This window comes from Ursus maritimus, unplaced genomic scaffold, assembly GCF_017311325.1.
Source record: "Ursus maritimus isolate PB19 unplaced genomic scaffold, ASM1731132v1 scaffold_31, whole genome shotgun sequence".
Lineage (NCBI taxonomy): Eukaryota > Metazoa > Chordata > Mammalia > Carnivora > Ursidae > Ursus > Ursus maritimus.
This window is the reverse complement of record NW_024425675.1, coordinates 6,050,843-6,073,846: the sequence shown is the minus strand read 5'-3', so window position 1 is coordinate 6,073,846 and position 23,004 is coordinate 6,050,843. Positions and strand designations below refer to the sequence as shown.

Genomic DNA, 23,004 nt, shown 5'->3' with positions numbered 1-23,004 from the left:
AACAAATTAAAATCTCTAAAATTGGGGCGCCTGGGTGGCTCAGTCCATTAAGCGTCTGCCTTGAGCTCAGGTCATGATCCCAGGGTCCTGGGATTGAGCCCCGCGTCGGGCTTCCTGTTCGGCCCCTGTTGGGCTCCCGGTTCAGCCAGGAGCCTGCTTTTCCCTCTGCCTCTCCCTCTCCTCCTCCTCCCCGCTCGTGCTCGCTCTCTCTCTCTCACCTCTCAAAAATAAATAAATAAAACATTTTTAAAAATTAAGTCTCTAAAATTTAGGAAGTATATTCTTATAGCCTGCCATCATAAGTTATCAACCTTCAAGGTTATTTATGCACACACTGATGAGTTTTTCATGGGAAGCATCACTATGCCCATGCAGAAATGATAATCACTTGTCCACAAAATCTGATGTGATGTCAAACATATTGTTGGTTGATGCCTAATAAACGTGTTTTTCCTACAGACAGAAGTATTTTCCATATTTACATATTCAATTCCTGTAAGTTCACAGAACAGAAAGGAAGAAGTAGTAAAACGGTTCTAATCTGTTAATACCTGATTTAAAATGACCCACCCATGTGTAAAACAGCTGAAGAATCAGGACAGAATCAGGACAGCTGATTACTATCCTCATCCACTGCAAGGAGAACCAGAAGAGCAAGTGTTCCCTTGCCCTCAATTTAGAAGACATAAGAGTATCAGTAACCTACAGATAATGCCTCTTATGCAAATATGGAAAACCAAAAACTACTGGCGGGAGAGCATCCAATATGCTGAGCCACTGCCAGAGCTCCAGCTCAGGCTTTCCTATTGCTCAAGCTGCCCAGAAAGGTGCTATTCTGCTTCTCGGGCACAGAAGATGTGATTCCAATCTCAGACCTAGAATTCCTCTACAGAACAGTGTCATGCATGATGACTTCCTGTAGTTCAAGTAGCACTGGTACTTATGAGTTAAATAGTCTTGGGAGGACTGGCTGAGAACCCAACCCTATTTATAACATTGTTTTTGTAGGAAAATGTTTTCTGCATTCCAAACAACAGAATTAGATATGAACTTCTGGAATGCAGTTTCTTTCGTAGATTGAGAACTGACTGTATCTTGTTAATTACACTACGGTTCGTATTTGCCTAGGATAAGATGGGAGTGTGGAGGCTTGCCAGGAGTGCAAAACAGGAATGAAGAGTTGCCATGAATATGGACCATATGTGACTATAAGGATGAAAGACAGAGAGGATTAACTTATTAAGCAAGTATTTACTGAGCACTAGTAAGGCTATGCTGAATGCTGAGACAAAAATTACTCAGACAAGAAGTTTGATTCTATAGTCCTTACAACCTAAGATGGGAGATAAGACAGACATAAACACAAATAATAAAGCTGCCTGGTAAAATGTGCTATGATGGTGATAAAAACAAAATATTGGATGAAGTCAGCAGACAGAGCTAGTGGTTCAGCTGGAGCAATCAGGGAAAGTTCCATGGATGAGCTTGCACCTGGGCTGAGCCTTCAGGGTTTGCACAAGATTTCAAAAAGCAGAGGACACAGTGAGGACGAAGGAGAGAACATCACAGAAAAAACATCAAGAAATACAGTACACGTCAAGCCATGGAGGCATGAAAAATGATGAGAATTCAGAAAAGAGGAAAGAGTCCAGTTGGCTAAGGTGAGGGATATTTTTAGGAGCTGGGTAAAGGGCTTTGAGTACCAGGCAATGGAACATGGATTCTATCCAATGGCGAATGGAGAGCCACTAAAGTGTTTTAAAAGTATTGGAGTTCTCTATGCCGATCTCTCTAGCAGTGGAATACAGGATGGAGGAAGAGTGAATGCACAGAGGACCACTAGGAGATAATTATATTAACTGAAGTTGGTTAAGATGACCTTTCAAAGCTAAGTTTTTGAATAAACAAACATTTAAGGTTCAAATACTAGTTCATTACTAAATATCTCCCCCCAATAATCACAAACATACAGCTCATTTAGAAAAGCCATACAAAGCCTTAAAAAACTGAAAAACATAGTATTAGCTATAATGGAAAAACCACCTTTAAAAATATTAAGTTTGGCATATAGTTAGGACTGATGACTAGACTTAATGAAAAATAAAGGAGGATTTTGAGGTGTTAATCTCATTTTAAAAATATTACCAAGAGTTTAAACATTACATTTTTAATAAGCATATGAAATTTACTAAGAAATCATCTTTCTATTATTTTCCAAGACCATTAATGCAATATATAAGGTGATTCTAAGATATTCTGAGAAATTTGAGAGTTGAAAGAGTGTCAAAGGTACTGGACTTAATTCTTTACATGTTAAATCAATCTTCAGCTGGCATTAAAATGGATACGAGCAGACTTACTTGAAGCGATCTGACTTAGCAAATGTCTTCTAAACTTCAAATTTTCAGTATCGGATGAAACACGGCATTCATCTTTATCTGAAAAAAAATGTAATGGAAGTAATGAAATTGAAAGAATTGATAGGTAGCTTATAGAAGCCAATTGTATGATTACACCTTAAAGACCATAAGAGAGTTATATGAAGTCCTATAAAACTGACATTACTTATACTATGTATAATTTAAGAACGTAAGATAAAAATCTCAAGCTATGCCCAAAGACTTCTAAAATAGGAGATATAATACATTCCCTTCATACATTTTTATGTCAATCTCCTCAAAATTCTGAAAAATATATTATTAGATATTCAAGCCTGATTCACATTGAATTCTTTAATTTAGCCAATAATCAAGCCCTCTTCGGTTCTAATATCATGGAGAGCAGGGAAAGATGAAGTTGCATAAGAGATAGTTTCTGTCCTCAAGAAACCCACACACCACAGAAGGAGACAAACATGAACAATTCCATATCAAGGCAGATAATAATAAGCATACAAGTGGTACTAGATCTGTGGGATTGTGAAGAGGGTTAATTACTACAGAAAATTTTGGGAAGGTTGTGTTATGGACTGAACTGTAGCCCCCCGAAGTTCATGTAGTAATGCCCTAATCTCCAATACCTCAGAATGTGACTGTATTTGAAGATAAGGCCCTTAGAAAGGTAATGAAGTTAAAATCAGGCTGTTAAGGTGGACCCTAATACAACCTGACTGGTGTCGTACAAGAAGAGATTAGGACACACAGAGAGGCACCGGGGATGTGCACACACAGTAGAAAGACCACGTGAGGACACAGCAAGAAGATGCTAATCCGCAAGCCAAGAGAGAAGCCTCAGAAGAAATCAAACCTATGAACACCTTGATCTTGGATGTCTAGCTTCTAAAACAGCAAATAATTTCTGTTAAGTCACCCAGTCTGTAGTATTTCGTTTTGCAGTCCTAGCAAACTAACATACTCTGTAAAGTTAATAATCGGATTGAAGGTTGGAAACAACATTCTAAGAAGAAACAAAAATTATTTTAGACATATGGGCCAAAATGTACAGTGTGAAATAAGTCACTATACTTCCATAATAAGAGCATAGCTTGGGGGGAAGGAAGAAAAGAGAGAAGTGAGAATAGGCATGGAGGGAGGGAAGGAGAGAAGGAGGAAAAGAAGGGGACTGATAGGCCAACAGATAGATTAGGACTAGAATTTGGGGTTCAGGTCATATTGTAAAAGGGGCTGAATACTACATTCAGTATATGGGGTTTTATTTTATACATAAAAGGAGCCATCAATGGTTTTCAGTAGAAAACATGTTTGAATTTTTATTTTGGAATGATGGCTCTGGTTTTGGAATATGAGTTACTATGAAAAGATCCCCAAGGCAGTGAGACCTGTTTTGCTACTGCCATAGTCAAAATAAGAAGAAACCAGGGCAATTGCAATGGAAGTAAAAAGTTAAAAATTCACTGAAGATGTGCTTGAAAATAAGAGCCAGAATAAGCACTCCACCACTTTTGCACAACTGAGAACTGGAACAACTACCACCACTCAGTTATACAGTTACAAATGCGAGTATCTTGGCTTCAACAGGCCTTTCTTTTCTATCACAATCATCCATTGTGTGTATCAACTACTACCTTAAACAACCAACCAATCCAAAGACTTGCCTCACTTCTAATACCTGCCCCAGAACTTCAGAGCTCAACCTGTAATCAGTAAAAACCCTCAACTCATTTCCTCAAAGGAGGTGCCACTTTAGAATCATCTGTGTAGTCTCTCTTGCTACAGCAAGTCAATAAAACAGTTTGCTTATCTCCTAAAAGGTGTCTTTATTTGAGAAGGGGGTTTCCACAAAAGATGGATGTCCGTCAGTGAAGTCAAGGAAGGAGAGAAAAAGGAGGGAGAGCCCTATCCCACCTTTTCAGGGAAGAAGGAAAATTAAGAATTTAACAGTTACTGATGACCTTAGAAAAAAACTTCAGGAAGGCAATAAAAGAAAGCAAAAACTTCCAGTAAGGGCTGAAGAGAAAGGAGAAGTGAAATTAACTAGTAAATTTTACTCTTCTAGGAAGGCTGGCATAGTCTGAAAGTGAACGTGAATCTTTAACACGGATTTTGTTGTTGTTACTTTTTTTTTTTTTTCATTTTTAATGCTAGTAGAAGAAAGACATGGAGAGGGAGAGTGGTAAAATAATGGAGCAAATACAAGAGAAAAAGGAAACAAGAACTCTGGTAGAGTTAGCCATGTTAAAGAGGGGAAACAGTTTCTTCTCTACAATTAGAAATGAAGGAAAGAATGGTGATAAATATAAAGAAAAATTATTGTGTGTAAGGGGGTAAAGTTGAGGGAGTTAAGATCCAATGGCAAGACCATCTATTGACATAGAGAGGCTGAAAGAGGGAGAGAAAGAAGGAGAGAAAAAGAGATGAGTGAAAGAATATATAAATTTAAGAACTTAAGAGAGAAAAAAAAATTGCCCAAGGAGAAAAGAAAAGAGAGGGGACTTTCGGTATTTGAGATCTAGGAATGCTTCTGGTTGACTGAACTGAGCAAGTTCTGAGTATCAGGAACTCAAAAACATGAATTAAGAGCAGATTATAAATCACATACTGTGGGGTGGAGAAGATGGTTCCAGGTCTGATGCTGACGTAATTGAGGAAGTTGGACCAATGTCCTGTAAATCAACCAATACCAAGACTAGGAAAGGGGACGTGGCAGTGTAAGAGAGGAGAAGGAACTGATGCACAAAGGTGGCATACTCATCACTGAATTGACAGTAGACAGCAAAGGAACACATCCACTGTCCTTTTTTTTTTTATTATTTATTTTTTATTTTTTTAAGATTTTATTTATTTATGTGACAGAGAGACAGCCAGCAAGAGAGGGAACACAGCAGGGGAGTGGGAGAGGAAGAAGCAGGCTCCCAGCGGAGGAGCCCGATGTGGGACTCGATCCCGTAACGCCGGGATCACACCCTGAGCCTAAGGCAGACGCTTAACGACTGCGCTACCCAGGCGCCCCTCCTTTGAACGTTTCTTTTTTTTTTCTTTGAATATTTCTATAATATGAGCATTCATCACTAACAAATCTTTTTTTTTTAAGATTTTATTTATTTATTCGATAGAGATAGAGACAGCCAGTGAGAGAGGGAACACAAGCAGGGGGAGTGGGAGAGGAAGAAGCAGGCTCATAGCGGAAGAGCCTGATGTGGGGCTCGATCCCATGACACCTGGATCATGCCCTGAGCCAAAGGCAGACGCTTAACCGCTGTGCCACCCAGGTGCCCCCACATCAACTGTCCTTTAAATCTAAAACTTGATCCATCTAGGGGCTTAGTCAGTTAAGTGTCTGGGTGGCTTAGTCAGTTAAGTGTCTGCCACTGGCTCAGGTCATGATCCCAGGGTCCTGAGATCGAGCCCTGCATCAGGCTCCCTGCTCAGCAGGGAATCTGCTTCTCCCTCTTCCTCTGCCTTTCCTTCACTCATGCCTGCTCTCTTGCTTTCTCTTTCATAAATAAATAAAATCTTATAAAAATAAAAAAATAAATTTAGATCTATCACCAGATGAATGCATAAAGATGATGTACTATACTATATATATGATGGAATATTACTCAGGTGTAAAAAATGAAATGTTGCCATTTGCAACAAACAAATGGATCTAGAGGTTATTGCTAAGTGAAATAAGTCAGTGAGAAAAAGATAATTACCACATGATTTCACTCATATGTGGAAATTAAGAAACAAAACAAATAAAGAAAAAAAGAGACAAGCTGGGGTGCCTGGGTGGCTCAGTCATTTAAGTGTCATAAGTTCAAGCCTTGCGTTGAGCTCCATGCTTGTTGTGAAGCCTTAAAAAAAAAAAGAAAAAAAAAAGGGACAAGCAAACAAAACAAAACAAAACAACAGACTAAAATATAGAGAACAGGTGGTTACCAGAGGGGAGGTGGGTTACCAGAGGGGTGGGAGGGATGAGTGGTGAAATAGATAAAGGGGATTAAGAACAGACTTATCTTGATGAGCACCGAATAATGTATAGAAGTATTGAATTGTTATATTGTACACCTGAAACTAATGTAACACTGTCTATTAAATATCTAGGATTAGAAAAATTCAATACTTTTTCTTGAGATGGCCATGCAAAAAAAAAAAAAAAGGGACTGTCCACAAAAGCCAGGTTTAAATTTCAGGGAAGAAGAGTTCTATGGGAAGATCAAAGTTACAAAAACTTGTTCAAAATATAGCACAGAGTCCAGATGACATGAGGACTTGGAAGTAGGCCAGTAGTAGAACTGTGGGTTCCATGAGAACAAGGTAGGACTGACTCCTTGGAAAAAAGAACACGATAAGAGTAGGGCTTCACTCAGGATGATAGCACTCTTGTTCTCTTTCTCTCTGCTTTATCTCTTTGGTGAAATAGGGCAAAAATGGGCCACATATGTCACCAGTCTCTCACTCTCTTAGAACTTGCAGGCCCAAGCTCATATACATTCTCCTCTCATTCATACAGTAAACTCAATAGGGCAAGTTAAGTCAATCCAATTTGAATATATAAGAAGACTTCATGGAGATCTAAGCACACTCTTTTACCCAATTTCTCCACAGATAAAGTTGACATTTTTATTCTAAATGATGTCTACTTCTCAAAGGGTTCAGAAGTTGGAAAAAGGAATAGATGGTGTAATTAACTGGCCTCCTCAAACTCCAACAAAAGGTATGTAAACAAAATAAATGGAAATCTTTCTGAAGGAAATTATATGCAAAGTGAGTTTAGTGTAGAAATTGCCGGCTACCGTGACGTTTTAATTCGAAAGATATAGCACTGTATAGAATTTTTACCTTTTTGTGTCATTTTGGCGAGTTGTATTTTTCAAGGAATTTGTACATTTCATATAAGTTGTCACATGTATTGACATAATGTTGTTTATAGTATTTTTTAACCCTTAGATATTTCTTGGATCTCTAGTAATGTTTCCTTTTTATATCTATATTGATAATTTGAGCATTCGTTTTTTCCAGTAGGGGTTTATTTATTAATCTTTCCAAAGAAACAACTTTGACCTTATTTATTTTTGTTAGTCTCATAGAATGCCTTCTTTCTTTGTTACTTCCTTCCTTCCAGTTTATTGAATGTAGTTGCATTTCTTTTTCTAGGTTTTTGAAATGAAAAATTAGATCACAGGCTTTCAACCTTTTAAATATACGCATTTAAAGCTACAGAATTCAAAGCACCATTTTAACTATGTCTTACTGTGCACTATCTAAACTGTGGTTGTATTTCTTTGACCAGTGGATTATTTAAATGTGTGCTGCTTATTTTCCAAACAAATTGAGGATTTTTAAAAAAAATCTTTATTTCTAGTTTAATTCCACTATGGAACATATATGATTTTAATCCTTTTAAATTTGTTGACACGTGCTTTTTTGGCTCAGCATATGCTCTATTTTGGTAAAAGTTCCTTGTACACTTGAACAGGATGTGTATTCTTTGGTGGTTGATGTGTATTCTTTGGTGGTTGTTCTATAAACAGTAATTGGTCAAGTTGGTTAATAGTATTATTAAATATTCTAGAGCCTGAGTTTTAAAATCTGCTTATTATATCAGTGGTTCAAAGAAGGTTGTTAAATTCTCCAAATATGATGGTGAAATCACTATTTCTCCTCTTTGTCCTGTCAATTTTAGCTTTACGTATTTTGGAGTTATATTGTTAGGAACATATAAATTTAGAAGTGTTCTGTTTTCCTATTGAATTGACCCTTTTATCATCATAAAATTCTTCCTTTGCCTTTCATAATACTTCTTGCCTTAAGGTCTACTTTGTCTGATATTATTACCACATTAGATTTCTTTTATTATTTTTGCAAGGTACCTTTTCTTCCCATATTCTTTCACGCAAAAATATCTTGTACAAGCTAAACACAGTTAATATAGTAGAGTCTTTTTAAATGCAGTTCAAAACTTTTTGGCTTTTGGTTGGAGGACTATACCTATTTACGTGTAATCAGCTACTGATACTTAAAACACCTTCTTATTATTAGTTTTCTATCCATTCCATCTAATCTTTTCTTTTAATTAATAAATTTTTATTATTGCATTTTATCTCCTGTTAGCTTTTTTAAAATTCCAATATAGTTAACATACAGTGTTATATTAGATTCAGGTATACAATACAGTTTTCTGCAGTGGCTGCACCAGTTTGCATTCTCACCAACAGTGCACAAGGGTTCCTTTTTCTACACATCCTTGCCAACATGTGTTATATCTTGTGTTTTTTCTTTTAGTCATTATGGCAGGTGTGAACTGATATTTCATGGTAGTTCTGATGTGCATTTGATAATGAGTTATGCTGAACATCCTTTCATGTGTCTCTTGGCCATCTCGATGTCCTCTTCGTAGAAATTTCTGTTCATGTCTTATTCCTATTTTTTAACTGGATTATTTGTTTTTTGGGTGTTGAGTTGTATAAGTCCTTTATATGTTTTGGATACTTACTCTTTATCAGTTATGTCATTTGTGAATATCTTTTCCCATTCAGTGGGGTGCCTTTTAGTTTTATTGATTGTTTCCCTCACTGTGCAGAAGCCTTTTATTTTGACATAGTCCCAATAGTTAATTTTTGTTTTTATTTCCCTTGCTTTAGAAGACATATCTGAAAAATGTCCCATGGACAATGGAGACATTACTGCCTGTGTTTTCTTCTAGGATTTTATGGTTTCATGCCTCACTTTTGGGTCTTTAATCTATTTTGAATTTATTTCTGTTTATGGTGTAAGAAAATGGTCTAGTTTCATTCTTTTGCATGTAGCTGACCAGTTTTCTGAACACTTATTTGTGAAGAAATTATCTTTTTTCCATTGGATATTCTTTGTTGCTTTGTCAAAGACTGACCGTATAGCTATGGGTTTATTTCTGGGTTTTCTATTCTGTTTCATTTATCTATGTGTTTATTTTTGTGCCATTACCACACTGTTTTGATAACACCACCTTTGCAGTTTAACTTGAAGTCTGGAATTGTGATACCTTCAGCTTTGCTTTTCTTTTTCAAGATTGCTTTCACTCTTCTGGGCCTTTGTGGTTCTATATACATTTTAGGATTGTTTCTGTTAGCTTTTTGTTTAAACACTTTTGTACTTTTTTAAATTATCCTAGACATAATAAATACTTCCTTGAATTACTACCTCTTTTACCACTTCCTATACAAGACAAAAATATTGGTTTTACTCCATTTAAACCTATCTGCCCTTTGTTTTATTGTTTTATTTTATTTCTACATATGTTTTAAGCCTGAAAGACAGTGTTATTATTGCTTTAAGTAGGCAAAATATTTTATATTTACTCACATATTTATGCTTTTCATTTTTTTTCCTACAGTTCTATGGTCCCAACTGAGATCATTTTTCTTCAGACTGAATACCTTCCTTTAGCATTACTGTACTATGGTGCTACCAGTGATAAAGTCTCCTACCTTTTGTCTAAAAACATCTTTATTTTGCCTTCATTTAAAAAATATTTTTATTGGGCATCAAGTTTTAGGCTGGCAATATTTTTTCCTTTCTGCACTTAAACTTTAAAGATGCCATTCCATTGTGATCTAATTTTAAAAATTTCTTTAGAACAGTCTGCCAAAAATCTTATCGTTGCTCCTTTGAAGTTACTGTGGTTTCTTTCCTTGGGTTATTTTAAGATTTTCAATCTGGTTTCTGCAAGTTTCATTATGTTGTACCTACATGTGTTTTTTTAATATTAATTTTGTTTGGGGTTCACTAAGTTTCTGTTTTTCTTGACTCTGTGGATTGCTATCTTTCATCAGCTTGGAAAACCTTTGGTCATCTTTTCAAATATTGTTTTTGCTTCTTCTCTCCTCCTGGGACTTCAATTATATGTATATTAGATGAAATGATTCAGTCCATATATCTCTTATCCTATATTGTTCTTTCCATTCTTTTTTTCCCCTGTGCTTTAGCTTGTATATTTTTCCACTGAACTGTCCTTGAGTTTACTAATTCTAGTTGTTTATTTTTTGCTGTGCCTACTTTACTATTAAACTCAAATCTTAACTTCAGATATTGTATTTTTCAGCTCTGGAATATTTATTTTTTTACAGATCTCACCTTTGTTGCTATTGTTTATTTTTTCCTCCATTTATAAGCACTTCCTTTATTTCCTCTAACATATTTATAACTGATAAAATCCTTGTTTGATAACTCTTATTTTTAGTGCCATTGATGGATCTACATCTATTTTTTCTTTTTCCTTGGATTGATTCATTTTTACTTTTCACATCTCATGTAACTTTTTAGTGTATTCTTAATACTGTGAATGTGACAAACATAAAACTGTAGTGGACATTATTTTTTCCCAGTGAGGACCCATCTTTTCCTCTATTGGACAGGTAGAGTGAGGAGAAGATCTCTTCAATCTAATCAGTTTACCTCTGGTATAAATGTCTCCAATGTTAGAAGTCTGACTACTTAAGACTACCATGCTTTTAGAAAGGTCATGTGAAGCCAGAATTCCACCTCTGCCCAGCCACCATATATATGTGTAAAGATATCTTGGAGCCTCTAAAGCAATTCACCCACCAGCTAAATATTATCTAGTAATCTCATTCAATGCAATATGGAACAGAAAAATCATCCAACTGAGATCTGCCTTAATTGCCAATCCACAGAATCATAAGCTATATAAAACAATTATTTTAAATCACTAAGTGTTGGGACAATTTATTATGTAATAACAAATCATTGCAACAATGATTTTTTGTAATTTATGTAAGTTGTTACAAGGGCCACAATGTCCTGCCACCACCTTCTACACCCCAACTGGAAGCAAACGCAAAAACCTAGATATTATTCAGAAGTAAAGCACAAGTTAATTACAAGTTAAAATTATTCCTTAAAGATAAAAAAGACAACATTCTCAGGGATATTATAAAACAAGCAATTTTCTAAATATAAACTTCAACTAAGTTATTGCAATTAACATTTTCTTCTTACTAAACTATCATACATATATAATCCAGCCAAAAGATTCATGCTCAGGTTGTCCTTTAGCTAATTTAACAAATGGTTATGTAGATACTTTCTCATGATTAGAGAAAGGCCAGAATTACAAATATAAAATCGAACATTGGTAGTAGTCTAAAGCATTTTAAAATATAAAATAAAGAAATACTGGTGTATTAAAATAAATTATGAAGTACAGAACAAGTAACAGCTGTTACTAAAGTGATAATATATACATACATATATACACACACACATATACATACGTAATTGTGTAAGTATGTGTGCGTGCACTCAAATTTTTATTTAAATGGAGGAGTGCCCTGTGCCAGTACGTTTACCACAGCATTGTAAGCTAAAAACTGGAAATAATTTAAATATACGTTAACAGGAAAATAAGAAGGGGATAAAGAAAAGACAGGACACTTTACTTTTTTATTCTATGTAGTCTATACTTCATATATGAATTGAACTGTTAGAAATGCTTTACAACACACATATATCACTTTTGAAAATTTATAATGAAAACCATACTACTCCAAGTTTAGTATCTATGGCCACGTTATACTGTCTTCAGAGCCTGAATGATCCCTTGGTTTAAGACTGGAGAACAGCCAAAATGATTTCTCAGGGAGAATCATAACCCATCAGCACATATTTCTTCAGACTACCCCTATTCATAGACGGTAGACAGTCTATTCTGATACTTTTCCTCCTCAGGCTCCCCAACGTTCCTAAGAGGATGCCAACCATACTCCCAATCTAGCTATTAAAGCAAATGGCTCCATATCTAACCTGTAACTGAGAATAACTACACTCCAGGTACTCGTCAGGGAGTAAAATGCTAAACTTAACCATTACTCAGTTTTTACAAAAAAGCTTCTGCAGGACTGCTGCATATCTATCTGGTACATCCCTTCATTATTCTAAAACTGCATGTCTGGACTAAGACATACCACCAAAGAGCAGCATTGTCGGCTTTGTCCTTTTACCACTCTCCTTCCTATTCACCCAGCATTATTGTACTTAGTGAAGTACCTTTGATGTTAAGCCACTGGACTGTATAGAAGGAAGGTTTAAGAAACAGTTCTAGAGAAGAGAGTCTTCAGTTATTTACTACAAGGATGCTGTTGAGGGCAGAGTTGAATATGCTGCACCATGAATAAAAGGATACATTTTTCTTTGAATTATAATTATCAGGTTTCTCCTAAAATGCTAATAAATTTTGATCTTGTGAACATAGTAAAAAATATCTCATCTTAGAATGGTCTCTTTAGAAAATTTAGAGCAAAATTTGTGACCTCCTCAAGGAAATATGGGGACTTTATGAGATGCATTGTGTGTCCTGCCCTTGGTCCATTTGTCCCATTTTTATCAACTATTATTTTAACAATGCTGAGGTACCATTTATATACATCAAATTCACCTGTTGTAAGTGTACAGTTCAATGTTTTAGTCAGTTTACAGAGGTGTGTAATCATCACCACAATCCAATTTCAAAACATTTCCTTCACTCCTCAATATCCCCTTAAGTCCATATGCAGTAATACCTGCTGCCACCCCCAAAACTCCTCGGATTGGCTCTACCTCGATATTTCACACAAGTGGAATCATACAATTTTTAGTCTTTTGAATTTGGCATCTTTCACTTAGCATAATAGTTTTGAGGTTCATCCATGTTATAGCAGTGTATCAATATTTTCATTTTTTCAATTGCTGAAGAGTATTCTCATGTATGGACATACCATATATTGTTTATCCATTTACTAGTTGATGGACATTTGAATTGTTTCTTATTTTTGTCTATTATGAATACAGGTACTATGAACAATTGCAAATAAGTCTTTGTGTGGGTATATGTTTTCATTTCTCTTGGGTCAATTCTGAGAAGTGGAATTGCTGGGTTTTATGGTGTGATGGCTAATTTTATGCATCAACTTGATTGGGCACAATGCCCAGATATTTGGTCAAACATTATTCTGGAAGAGGGTTTTTGCATGAAATTTACATTTAAATTGGTGGACTCTGAGTAAAGCAGATTGGCCTCCATTTTGTGGGTGGGTCTCATCCAATTAGTGGAAGGCCTGAATAGAACAAAAGGCCAACCTCTCGGAGCAAGAGGCAAATCCCCAGAAGACTGCCTTCAGACTTCATCTGCAACATCGGTTCTTCCTAGTTTTCCAGCAGAGTAGCTTTGGACTCAAACTGCAACTACTTCCTGAGTCCACAGTCTGTCAACCTCTCCTATCACATTTTGGGCCCACCAAACTTCTACAACTACATGAGCTAATTCCTTAAAATAAATCTCTCCCTATACATAGACACATCCTATTGACTGTTTCTCTGGAAACCTGACTAATGCATATGTTAAGTTGGTTTAATTTTTAAAGAAATGGTCAAACTGTCTTCCAAGGTGGGTGTACCATTCTATATTCCCACCAACAATGTATGGGAGTTCCTGTTTCCCCATATCCTAGGCAGGAAATATTATGTCTTTTTAACAACAGGCCTCACAGTGGATATGGAGTAGTATTTCACTGTTTTTAATGTGCGTTTTCCTAATAACTAATGATGATCATGTTTCCAGGTGCTTATTAGTCATTTATGTCTTTTTTGATGAAATGCTTTTTCAATTCTTTTGCTTATTTTTTAATTGGGTTGTTTGTCTTCTCATCATTCATCTGTTGGAGTTCTTTATATATTCTGGATGCCATTCTTGATCAGACATGATTTGTAAATATCTTCTCTGTGGCTTGTCTTCTCAGTTTAACAGTGTCTTTTGAGGCACAAAAGTTCTTAATTTTAATGAAGTCAAATTTATCCATTTTTTTTCCCTCTATGTCTCATGCTTTCGGTGTTATATCTAACAATTCTTTGCCCAATCCAAGGTCAGGAAGTTTCTTCTATGCTTCCTTTCAGATGTTTCATAGTTTTAGCTCTTACATTTAGTCCATAATTAATTTTGAGCTAATTTTTGTGTATGGTTGATTTTTGTGAGGAAGTACATTTTTTTGCATATGGATACCCAGTTTTTCCAGAACCATGTGTTTAAAAGATGACCGTTTGTTTATTGAATAGTCTATAGCAGCTTTGTAAAAGAAAGAAAGAAAGAAGAAAGAAAGAAAGAAAGAAAGAAAGAAAGAAAGAAAGAAAGATCAATGGGCCAAAAATATAAGGGTTTATTCTTGGGACTCTCAATTCCACTCTACGGGCCAAAAATATAAGGGTTTATTCTTGGGACTCTCAATTCCACTCTACTGATCTGCAAGCTTATCATTATGCCAATGATATACTGTCTTGGTTATTGTTACTTGATATTGAATTTCGAATTGGGGAAGTAACAAAGTCCCCCAACTTTGTTATTTTACCCATTTAATTAAAAGTTTATTTTATATTATGTGTACTAATGAATACCATCTTAAATTCTGAGAGAAGACACATATAATACAAAAACAAAATAGAGTATATCTTAAAGATGTTTTCAAAAGAATATATTCCTCTTAAGATTTCAAAGTGACAATCACTAATGCATTCTCCTAGGAATAATTATGAAATTAAGTCTCCCCCAACACACACCCACATTCACACTTAACAAATCTTACTAAGTATTAGGCATGGTGAACAGTTAGGTACTAAAGATACAGGGACAAATAAGACACAGTCCCTCACTTAGCACAAAAATAGAAAATGATGGCACAGTGAATTATAGCAACAACTGAAATATGTACAAGAAACAGGGGTAGCAAGGGCAAGGTATATTCACTTTATCTATCAGATTTACCTTACTTCATATAATCTTGTTTCTAAAAAAAAAAATGGCTTACAATTTTTTGTTTTCTTTTTTTAAACAAAGTCAGTTTGAAAACACCAAAGAGTTTACTATTTACAAAAGCTTAGAGTAAGCAATTCTTTTATAGAATTTCTCTCAACTAGTAGGGTCTTTTACTTCATTCTTTATTTTTAAGGAGCTTAAAATTTTTACAAAAGAAATTTACACTAATGAAAAAACTCAAACAAAAACAGAAATATGTCTAGTAAAAAGTGTAAGCCCCATTTCATCTCCAATCCACTCTACTCCTCTCCCCAGAGATAACTGCTGCTATGCTTGGTCAACTGTTTGTTCGGAGCTTTATAAAATGCAGAGAGTAAGAACTCTTGAAATCCTCACACCGATCTTAAATCTTGTTTTTATAAAGGAGCCTCTTTCCCACTGCACACGATATCAAAATAGCTAGCAAGACTTAAACATTATTCTTTTCCCTTCTATATCCCATTCTACACCCTAGAAAAGGTAGAGATTAAGAGCAAAATGGACATAAGCAACAGACCTAAATAGTGTGTGTGTGTGTGTGTGTGTGTGTGTGTATAAACTTTATAGTAATGATTCCTGAAACTTGTTCTACAGGAGATTTTAATAAGTATTCTTAAAAAAGAAAAGAAGGACGCTAAAAGGAAGTAAGGAGGGAAGGGTGGAGGGCAAGCAGGCAGGCAGGCAAGCCGTGGGCATTTCCAAAGTCAAATACATTTGGGAAGTACTGGCTTAAATAAAATATCAATCTTCACTGAGATGCTCCCACCTTTCATAAAATTAGCTGACTACCAAACTCTTTAATCATGGATCACCTAGCGATATCTTGAAAGACTGAGGCAAAAATACAGTGCGGGAAACAAGCACTGATTATAGTCTCCCTTCATCATCACACTGACAGCAACAGTTGAATAAATGAGGATATGCAGAAATATGCATACGGTCACATAAATATGCTACAGGCCAAAAGACTAAACAGTAAAGTCAGCAGACTGTCTTAAGATTCTATCTTTACTATGTTAGAGAAACTGGTTTCATTTCTTTGTTGTATTGTTCTTCCTTTGACTGTTTACGCAATAAAAGAATAAACTAGAGATAAAAGTTTGGCTTTAAAATTAAATGCACTAAAGTGTTTGCTCCTAACAGTGAGTAATAGCAAGTAAATACAAAGGGTCTCAATGTAAATTCTAGCCATATTTTAATTTGCTTCACAAAACCAAGAAACTGGATTTGATTGGGGTATTATTACAGTAATTGCTTTACTGTAGAAGAATCTTTAAGAGGTTAATAAAAAATTTCTGTGAGTTTATATTTTTATATAGTTACTACAGTTACCTATACCTGTGCAACAAAAAACAATGAATTTGGATTTATCTCCTTGTATGTTAGACTTCAAATCAAGGTATAAGTCAGCAGTGAAGTCTGTTAAACTTGCCACTGAGATTGGATGGAGCCTTTATTACCGAAGTATAATCGTGAATGATAACTTTTCAATATATATCCTGTCTTCCCACTGAAATTTTCATTTGGGAGGACTTTTTACTGAAGTGAATCCTTATGGTAACTAACAGAGTTGTATGGACTCAGTGGAAGGTATTCTGAAATTGCACTTCACTAAAAAATAAGGAATAAATAAATCACCAATGGAGAAAAGGCTCCATCATATACTTAAGTTTGTTGTTGTTGTTTCTTCATTGCTGTTGGGAATAGGAAGTGTGATAACTATGACTGGTATTTATAAATGTAAGATAGCCTTATTCCTTTATATCTAAAACTCAACTATTGGTCTCATACCCAACTCACGCTTCCTCTATGAAATCTCTCACCATCTCCAGTTCAAGTCAAAATGATTTTTCCTTCCACTAATTTATATGATTCTTGTTCAGGCCACTCGCTTAGCACGTACGCACATTTAATGTACTGTAAGTTGCTGTTTAACTTGACTAGTGTATGAATCCTATTCATTGAAAAGTCTGAAAGCCATCCTGTGGCACATCTTATTTAGTATTTGTTGATGACTGACATTACTATTCAGAGCTTTATGATGGTCTTAGGAATAGATATTCCTTGGGAGAAAATGTAAGTGTTTTTCCATTATGACAATAGTGAATGGGCTTATCAGTTTCAGGAAATGTTAACAGACTATCTATAATTTAAGTAACTTATGACTAAATCTCATTGTTTTCTATAACACAGCAGTGACATGGTTAGACCAGCCAGGTATACAACACTATTATGGACTTGGGCACAGAATGCTTTGAGAGAATTAACTGTCTAATAACAAAGGACTTCGAAAGAGATCTATCATTAGAGACTAATAGAAAGGGCGAGTGAAACATTATATGACATGTACATAATAATACACAAACAGAACAATTAAGAATCTACAGAAGTAATCTGGCAGTCTGATTCACTCATTCAACAAACCACTGAAAGCTTACTACATGGCAGGCTCTGTTTAAGGCTTAGGGGGACTAAAGGTGAATGAGAAATATCAACCATTCGTGTTGGCTCTCTAAGGCAGATCCACACAGAATCAATCTAAAAATTCATCTACCCACCTCCATGTAAAACTGTATTACACATGGTTAAGGTGCATAAAGAGTATTTTATCTCACTGTTTTAAGCAATGCAAATAGCTGACTTTGGCTTAAATACCAGCAAGCTTAAATTATCCTCAAAACTCCTTCAAAGAGACATTGTTTCATTTCTGTCTGTCCCCAAGCCCTAAGGTTCCCAAATTGTTGAATGAAGACACAGAGATGTGCCATAAGCAACACAAGCAAACTGACGCAGAGCCGTGTCTAAAGAAACACTCCTTCCCTAACAATGAGGGCAGTGCTGGCCCAGGGACCCCCTGCCCTTATCAATTCACCAGCAGCTGCTGACATATTCTTAGGCATCACGGGAGCATAGCATTTTCTTCTAAAACGTAAGGGGAAAGGCAAAAATAGAAACCCTTTTGCCAACCACAAAAATGTATATTTAAAAAATTGTGGAATAAAAATGAGCTGCTATATACTTTTAAAACCAGAGAAAAAGGAGAAAATTACCAGTACCAGTAGCCTCCCTATGCTCAACTACAACCTTGTGAACTGAACTGAAGCAGAAATGTGGCAGTTTCAGTTAAGCAGCTTTGCCTCTGAGGCAACTTAAAATGGTCTAGCAACTAAGCAAGCTGAAAGTAACATGGAGAGTCAAATTTTACTCTTTTAGAATCAGAACCCATTTTTCAAGTGTGTTGTTAGAAGGAAGAATGAGATCTTTTAACAGATGAATGGGCTTTCATTTAACTAGAAACTCACTAAACCAGGAATCAGGAGATTTTAAAATCTACACAGTTAACTGGACAACAAACCTGGCTGCTAAATTTGATTTTAGAAACTAGTAGGTTATGCTCTGTTCTGGTGTTATATCGCAGGGATTTCTTCTGGGATTGCAAAGGAATGAGCATGTAGCCTATCTCACGAAGGAAGGAGAGATTTCTAGTCTTTAAAAACAGGAGGTCCGCCTACATGATCACCTGGGACAAACTTGGCCAGAGCAAGCAGGCTAGAAGGTTATAGGAGCCTGGGAATGTTTAACATCAAGAAAGAAATTACAGCTCAGTAAGATCAGAGGGAATTACACAGGAAATGTGAACAGTAACCCTTTCATATCTCCACTCCCCCTCCTACTGCCTGTGATAAATGGAGTCCTGCAGCCATCCAGCTATGTGAATACACAGACCAACAGCAGAGGGGGACTGGGAAAAAGGAAAGAAGCCATTTTATATAAACACACACACACACACACACACATACACACACACACACACACACACACACACGCTCACAGCCCAGCAAAAACGCACGACATGATAAAATCATGTTGCTCCAGAAAACCGCCTTTAGCCTTTCTAATTGCCATGTATGCACTCTATCACTGCCTTATCCAACAGAGCCTTAAGTAAAAATTCCAAAGAAACTTGAAGAATCAGGCGGGGGTGGGGGGACAGAATACTTGGCAGACGCATCACAAGCAGGGAAACGTGGCTTCTCTGAAGCTGACCAAACAAACAGGTCTCCACCCTGGCTTATGTTTAAACATCTTGTTCCTAGTCAGTCTGTNAAACATTCTTTCCACAATAAATAATACGCAATTGAATCAGAAATTCTTACTCCATCCTTTATCTACTCTATGTAGAAGTTCTTCAGCATTATAAGCCAGAAGCTCAGAGAAGTCAACTGATTTTGAACTCTGTTAAAAAACAGTTTAGTTGGGAGTCAAGGCAAATTAAAATATTTCTTGCTTCTAATTTGAAAAAGCAAGTATGACTGTGCAGATCCTAGACTCCTCTAGAGACCCTGGCTTGAGAGCTCAAGAAGACAAGCTACTCTTACCACAACTGCCTTTCAGAAAAGGGGAAATGCTCGGTTTCTATACACAGGTGAGTTTAAAAGAGATTAATTAAAAACAAAAACCAACCAACCAAACAAAAAACTCTATCCATGGTCCTCAGGCAGTGAGGGCATGGGTGGGGCAGCAAAATAATGAAAAAAGTGATATTTCCAATGGTTAAGCTTAAAATATGGAATGGAATTTCACAGATCACTCTGAAATAAGATTTAACTTTTTTCATTGGTATAACTTCAGGATAGAGGTGGCTTGCCACAAAGAGTAGGTTAAGAACTGAAAGAAAGTAAACAGAGATGACAAAGCAAACCACCAGTGAGAGTCAAAAGGGTTATCTTTTTAGAACTATCCAGAAGAGGAACAATAAAACCGAAGGATTTTTTTTTTTTTCCAGCACAGTGCCTCCTCCAGAGTACATGTATTTTCTTCAAGAAATAGCCTATACCAGTAAGTGTTTTTGTATAATAAATGGCACATCAGTCAAATGGCAAATGAGATTTAAATTGCAGACTTCCCAGTTGCCTTAAACGACTGGTGTCTCATTCTTGCTCCCAAAGAGGCAGTCTGATGACTGTTCAATAAGCTAACGGTGCTTGTTCTTTCCATGCACTGGGAGTTGCTACAACCTTTATGTTAGGAGAAGAATTAAGGGAATGACAGGGAGCAAAATAATAAACAAATTCTGAATGAGAAACCCGACGTCTGAGTGGGCTTTCACACAAAGATCAGTTCCCCATTAAATGAGGACCCCGAAGGGCACCAAATGGAAACTCAGGGCAGCTTCCTCCTCATCTGGAAACGAGAGCTTACTTTCAGCACTTCTTTTTTTTTTTTTTTTTTTTTAGTGAATAATGATCTTTTATTTTTTTTTTTAAGATTTTATTTATTCATTCGACAGAGATAGAGACAGCCAGCAAGAGAGGGAACACAAGCAGGGGGAGTGGGAGAGGAAGAAGCAGGCTCACAGCGGAGGAGCCTGATGTGGGGCTCGATCCCACAACGCCGGGATCACGCCCTGAGCCGAAGGCAGACGCTTAACCGCTGTGCCACCCAGGCGCCCCAATTACTTTCAGCACTTCTTAACCATCATTCACCCATGTCCTGTTCTGATAAACAAACACCTCATATCCCCACTGAACGTTATTTGCGATCTCAAAATAATTTAAGTATTATAACCAAAAAGAAACCACAGCAAGATAATTTGATTGTTTTTTCAAACAATGTCACAGTACAACAGAATTTATTACAAACACTTTTCTAAGGACACAGATGTTAATCTATATTTGTTTACTTTTACCTTGAAGACAAAAGATAAAAAATGTCTACGAACACGAATGTATAATGACAATGAAATGATGATTATTGGGACCTTCAGCATATCTCCCCTCCTTGAGAATTGCTGTCAATGACATTTTGAGTTCTTAAACTGGGCCTAAAGAAATGCTGACTGATACATATTAGGCCTTCGATATTTGTTAAATGATTCAGCAATAAGGCCTCTTCTATTTGGAAAATAAGACAGCCCTAATATAGAACTCTCTTGCAAATAATAAAGGATAGAAGCAACAAGGAGGTTAAATCTTCAGTACAGAGGCAATAGTTAAAACAGGCAAACTGTAGACAACAGACTCAACAAGAGTTATGATAATAAAAATAGTAAGAATATCACCTAATATTTGCACATTTGTACAATACTTCCCAATGTATAAAATATTTTATATAATTTCAACCCTACAATGTTATAAAGTGGATGTTATTATCATTTGATTGAAACAGCATAAAGTGGCTTTTTCGAGATCACCCAGCTAGTTAAGCAGCAGAGCTGAGATTTAAAGCTTTCTAAAGAGCTATCTCATTCATTAAAAGTGCTTTATTTTGTCATGAAATTTTGAAAATATCTTCCTCCAAACTCCAAAATCAGGGAATACATAATAAACACCACCTTTTTTTCCTCCCAATCCACTCACTATCACTCCCTTTCTACCAATTCCCATAAAAAGAAAATCCTCCTGGCTCCCACTGCAGCAGCCTCTCTCTGCTTCCTCGTCCATCGCACAGGGAGAAGCATCTTGCAAAAACAAACCTCCTTCCACCTAGGTCTTGTAACCTCTAACTGTTCCCCAAAATAAGGACATCATCACAGGCAAGGACTTTTAAAACCATTAACTAGTAAGGAATGTCTGGGGTTGTCTGTTCTTCATTTAGAATGAGTCAGATACGACACAAATTACCTCTTCATTCCTAAAAGGTGAGCTGGAGTCCCCCTCACATCCCGGCCTTGTGGCTTAGCAAAGACACCGCTCCGGGGACTTGGTAGTGAAAGGCTGACTGAGCAAGAGTAACAAAACTAACAGAGCTAAATATTATATTCTTACCAACTTTTACAAATCATTCCACATGTTTATTTTTGAAGTCTTATTAAAGAATGATAAACTACTGGAATTAGTAATTTAATGTAAATGGGAGGTATAATAAAGGTGAAAATGTATTCGTATAAAACAACTATTTTTACTTACCTCTGAAGCTTATTATGAAGATTATTAAGCTAAATTACATGAAAATGCTAAATATCTTGTCTAGCACATAATAACTACTCAATAAACGTCAGCTGTGATTAATAACATTATGGCAGAATTAAAAACAAAACATGACAGAAAGCTGTATTTAAAATTAACAAGCAAACAATACATTCCCGTGGGTTGTTTTTTTAACATTTATGCAAAACATAAATATCCGTTCTGTGCATACAAACATATACATATAAATGTTCCAAAAAACTTTTGGACGAATAAATGACAAAATGATGACCTCTGGGAGGATGGGAAGGTGGTGGTCAAAGGGAACTGTGATGTGTAATGCTTTTTTTTTTTAAACAAAGTATATATGTATTCCTTCTGTAAATAAAATTCATTTTTTAAAAAGCAAAATAGAAAATATCTTTACACGAAATCTTAGTAAGTTTCTTCATTCCTATAGTTGATTTCAGCAGTACATGTAAAGTGTACTTCTATTTTTAGTTAATGTAGCCAATGTCTGAAACCTCATTTTCTTTAGTAATACCATTCAAGTTTTATGTTACATACTGCTCTCAATAATCTTCCTAATGATATTCCTAATTGCTGTATTAAAAATACTTGCTGGTGCACAAAAAATATATTTATTAAGTTTTAGAACAACTCAATGTATTTAATCAAAGGGCAAGGAGTCTTTCAAAGTCCAGGAAGCCATAAATCAAAACAGTTTTACAGAAAAAGATTACCTTTTCCCTTTAAATTTTCTATGTGTTTACCTTTAATAAACCACAGACAGAAAGTCAAGTCCTTGATTATTTTTAAAGCCAAAAGGTTGCCTATTTAAAATCATCATGACAATCTCAAAAGTCTTGAGTGCTGCTCTAATTAAAAATCT

The 23,004-nt window shown here is 35.9% G+C and overlaps 1 protein-coding gene across 6 annotated transcripts in view; it reads right to left on the bottom strand.

Annotated features, from left to right (window-relative positions):
* The window catches only part of ZNF438 (zinc finger protein 438), a 173,067-nt gene that overhangs the window by 88,548 nt on the left and 61,515 nt on the right, over positions 1-23,004 (bottom strand). For 5 of the 6 annotated variants that reach the window (XM_040645282.1, XM_040645280.1, XM_040645281.1 and 2 more), the window contains one exon: positions 2,361-2,438. The exons of the other annotated variant lie outside the window; for it this stretch is intronic. The gene's annotated coding sequence lies outside the window, so the exon portion shown is untranslated. The remainder of the gene's footprint in view (positions 1-2,360; positions 2,439-23,004) is intronic. 6 annotated transcript variants of the gene reach the window in all.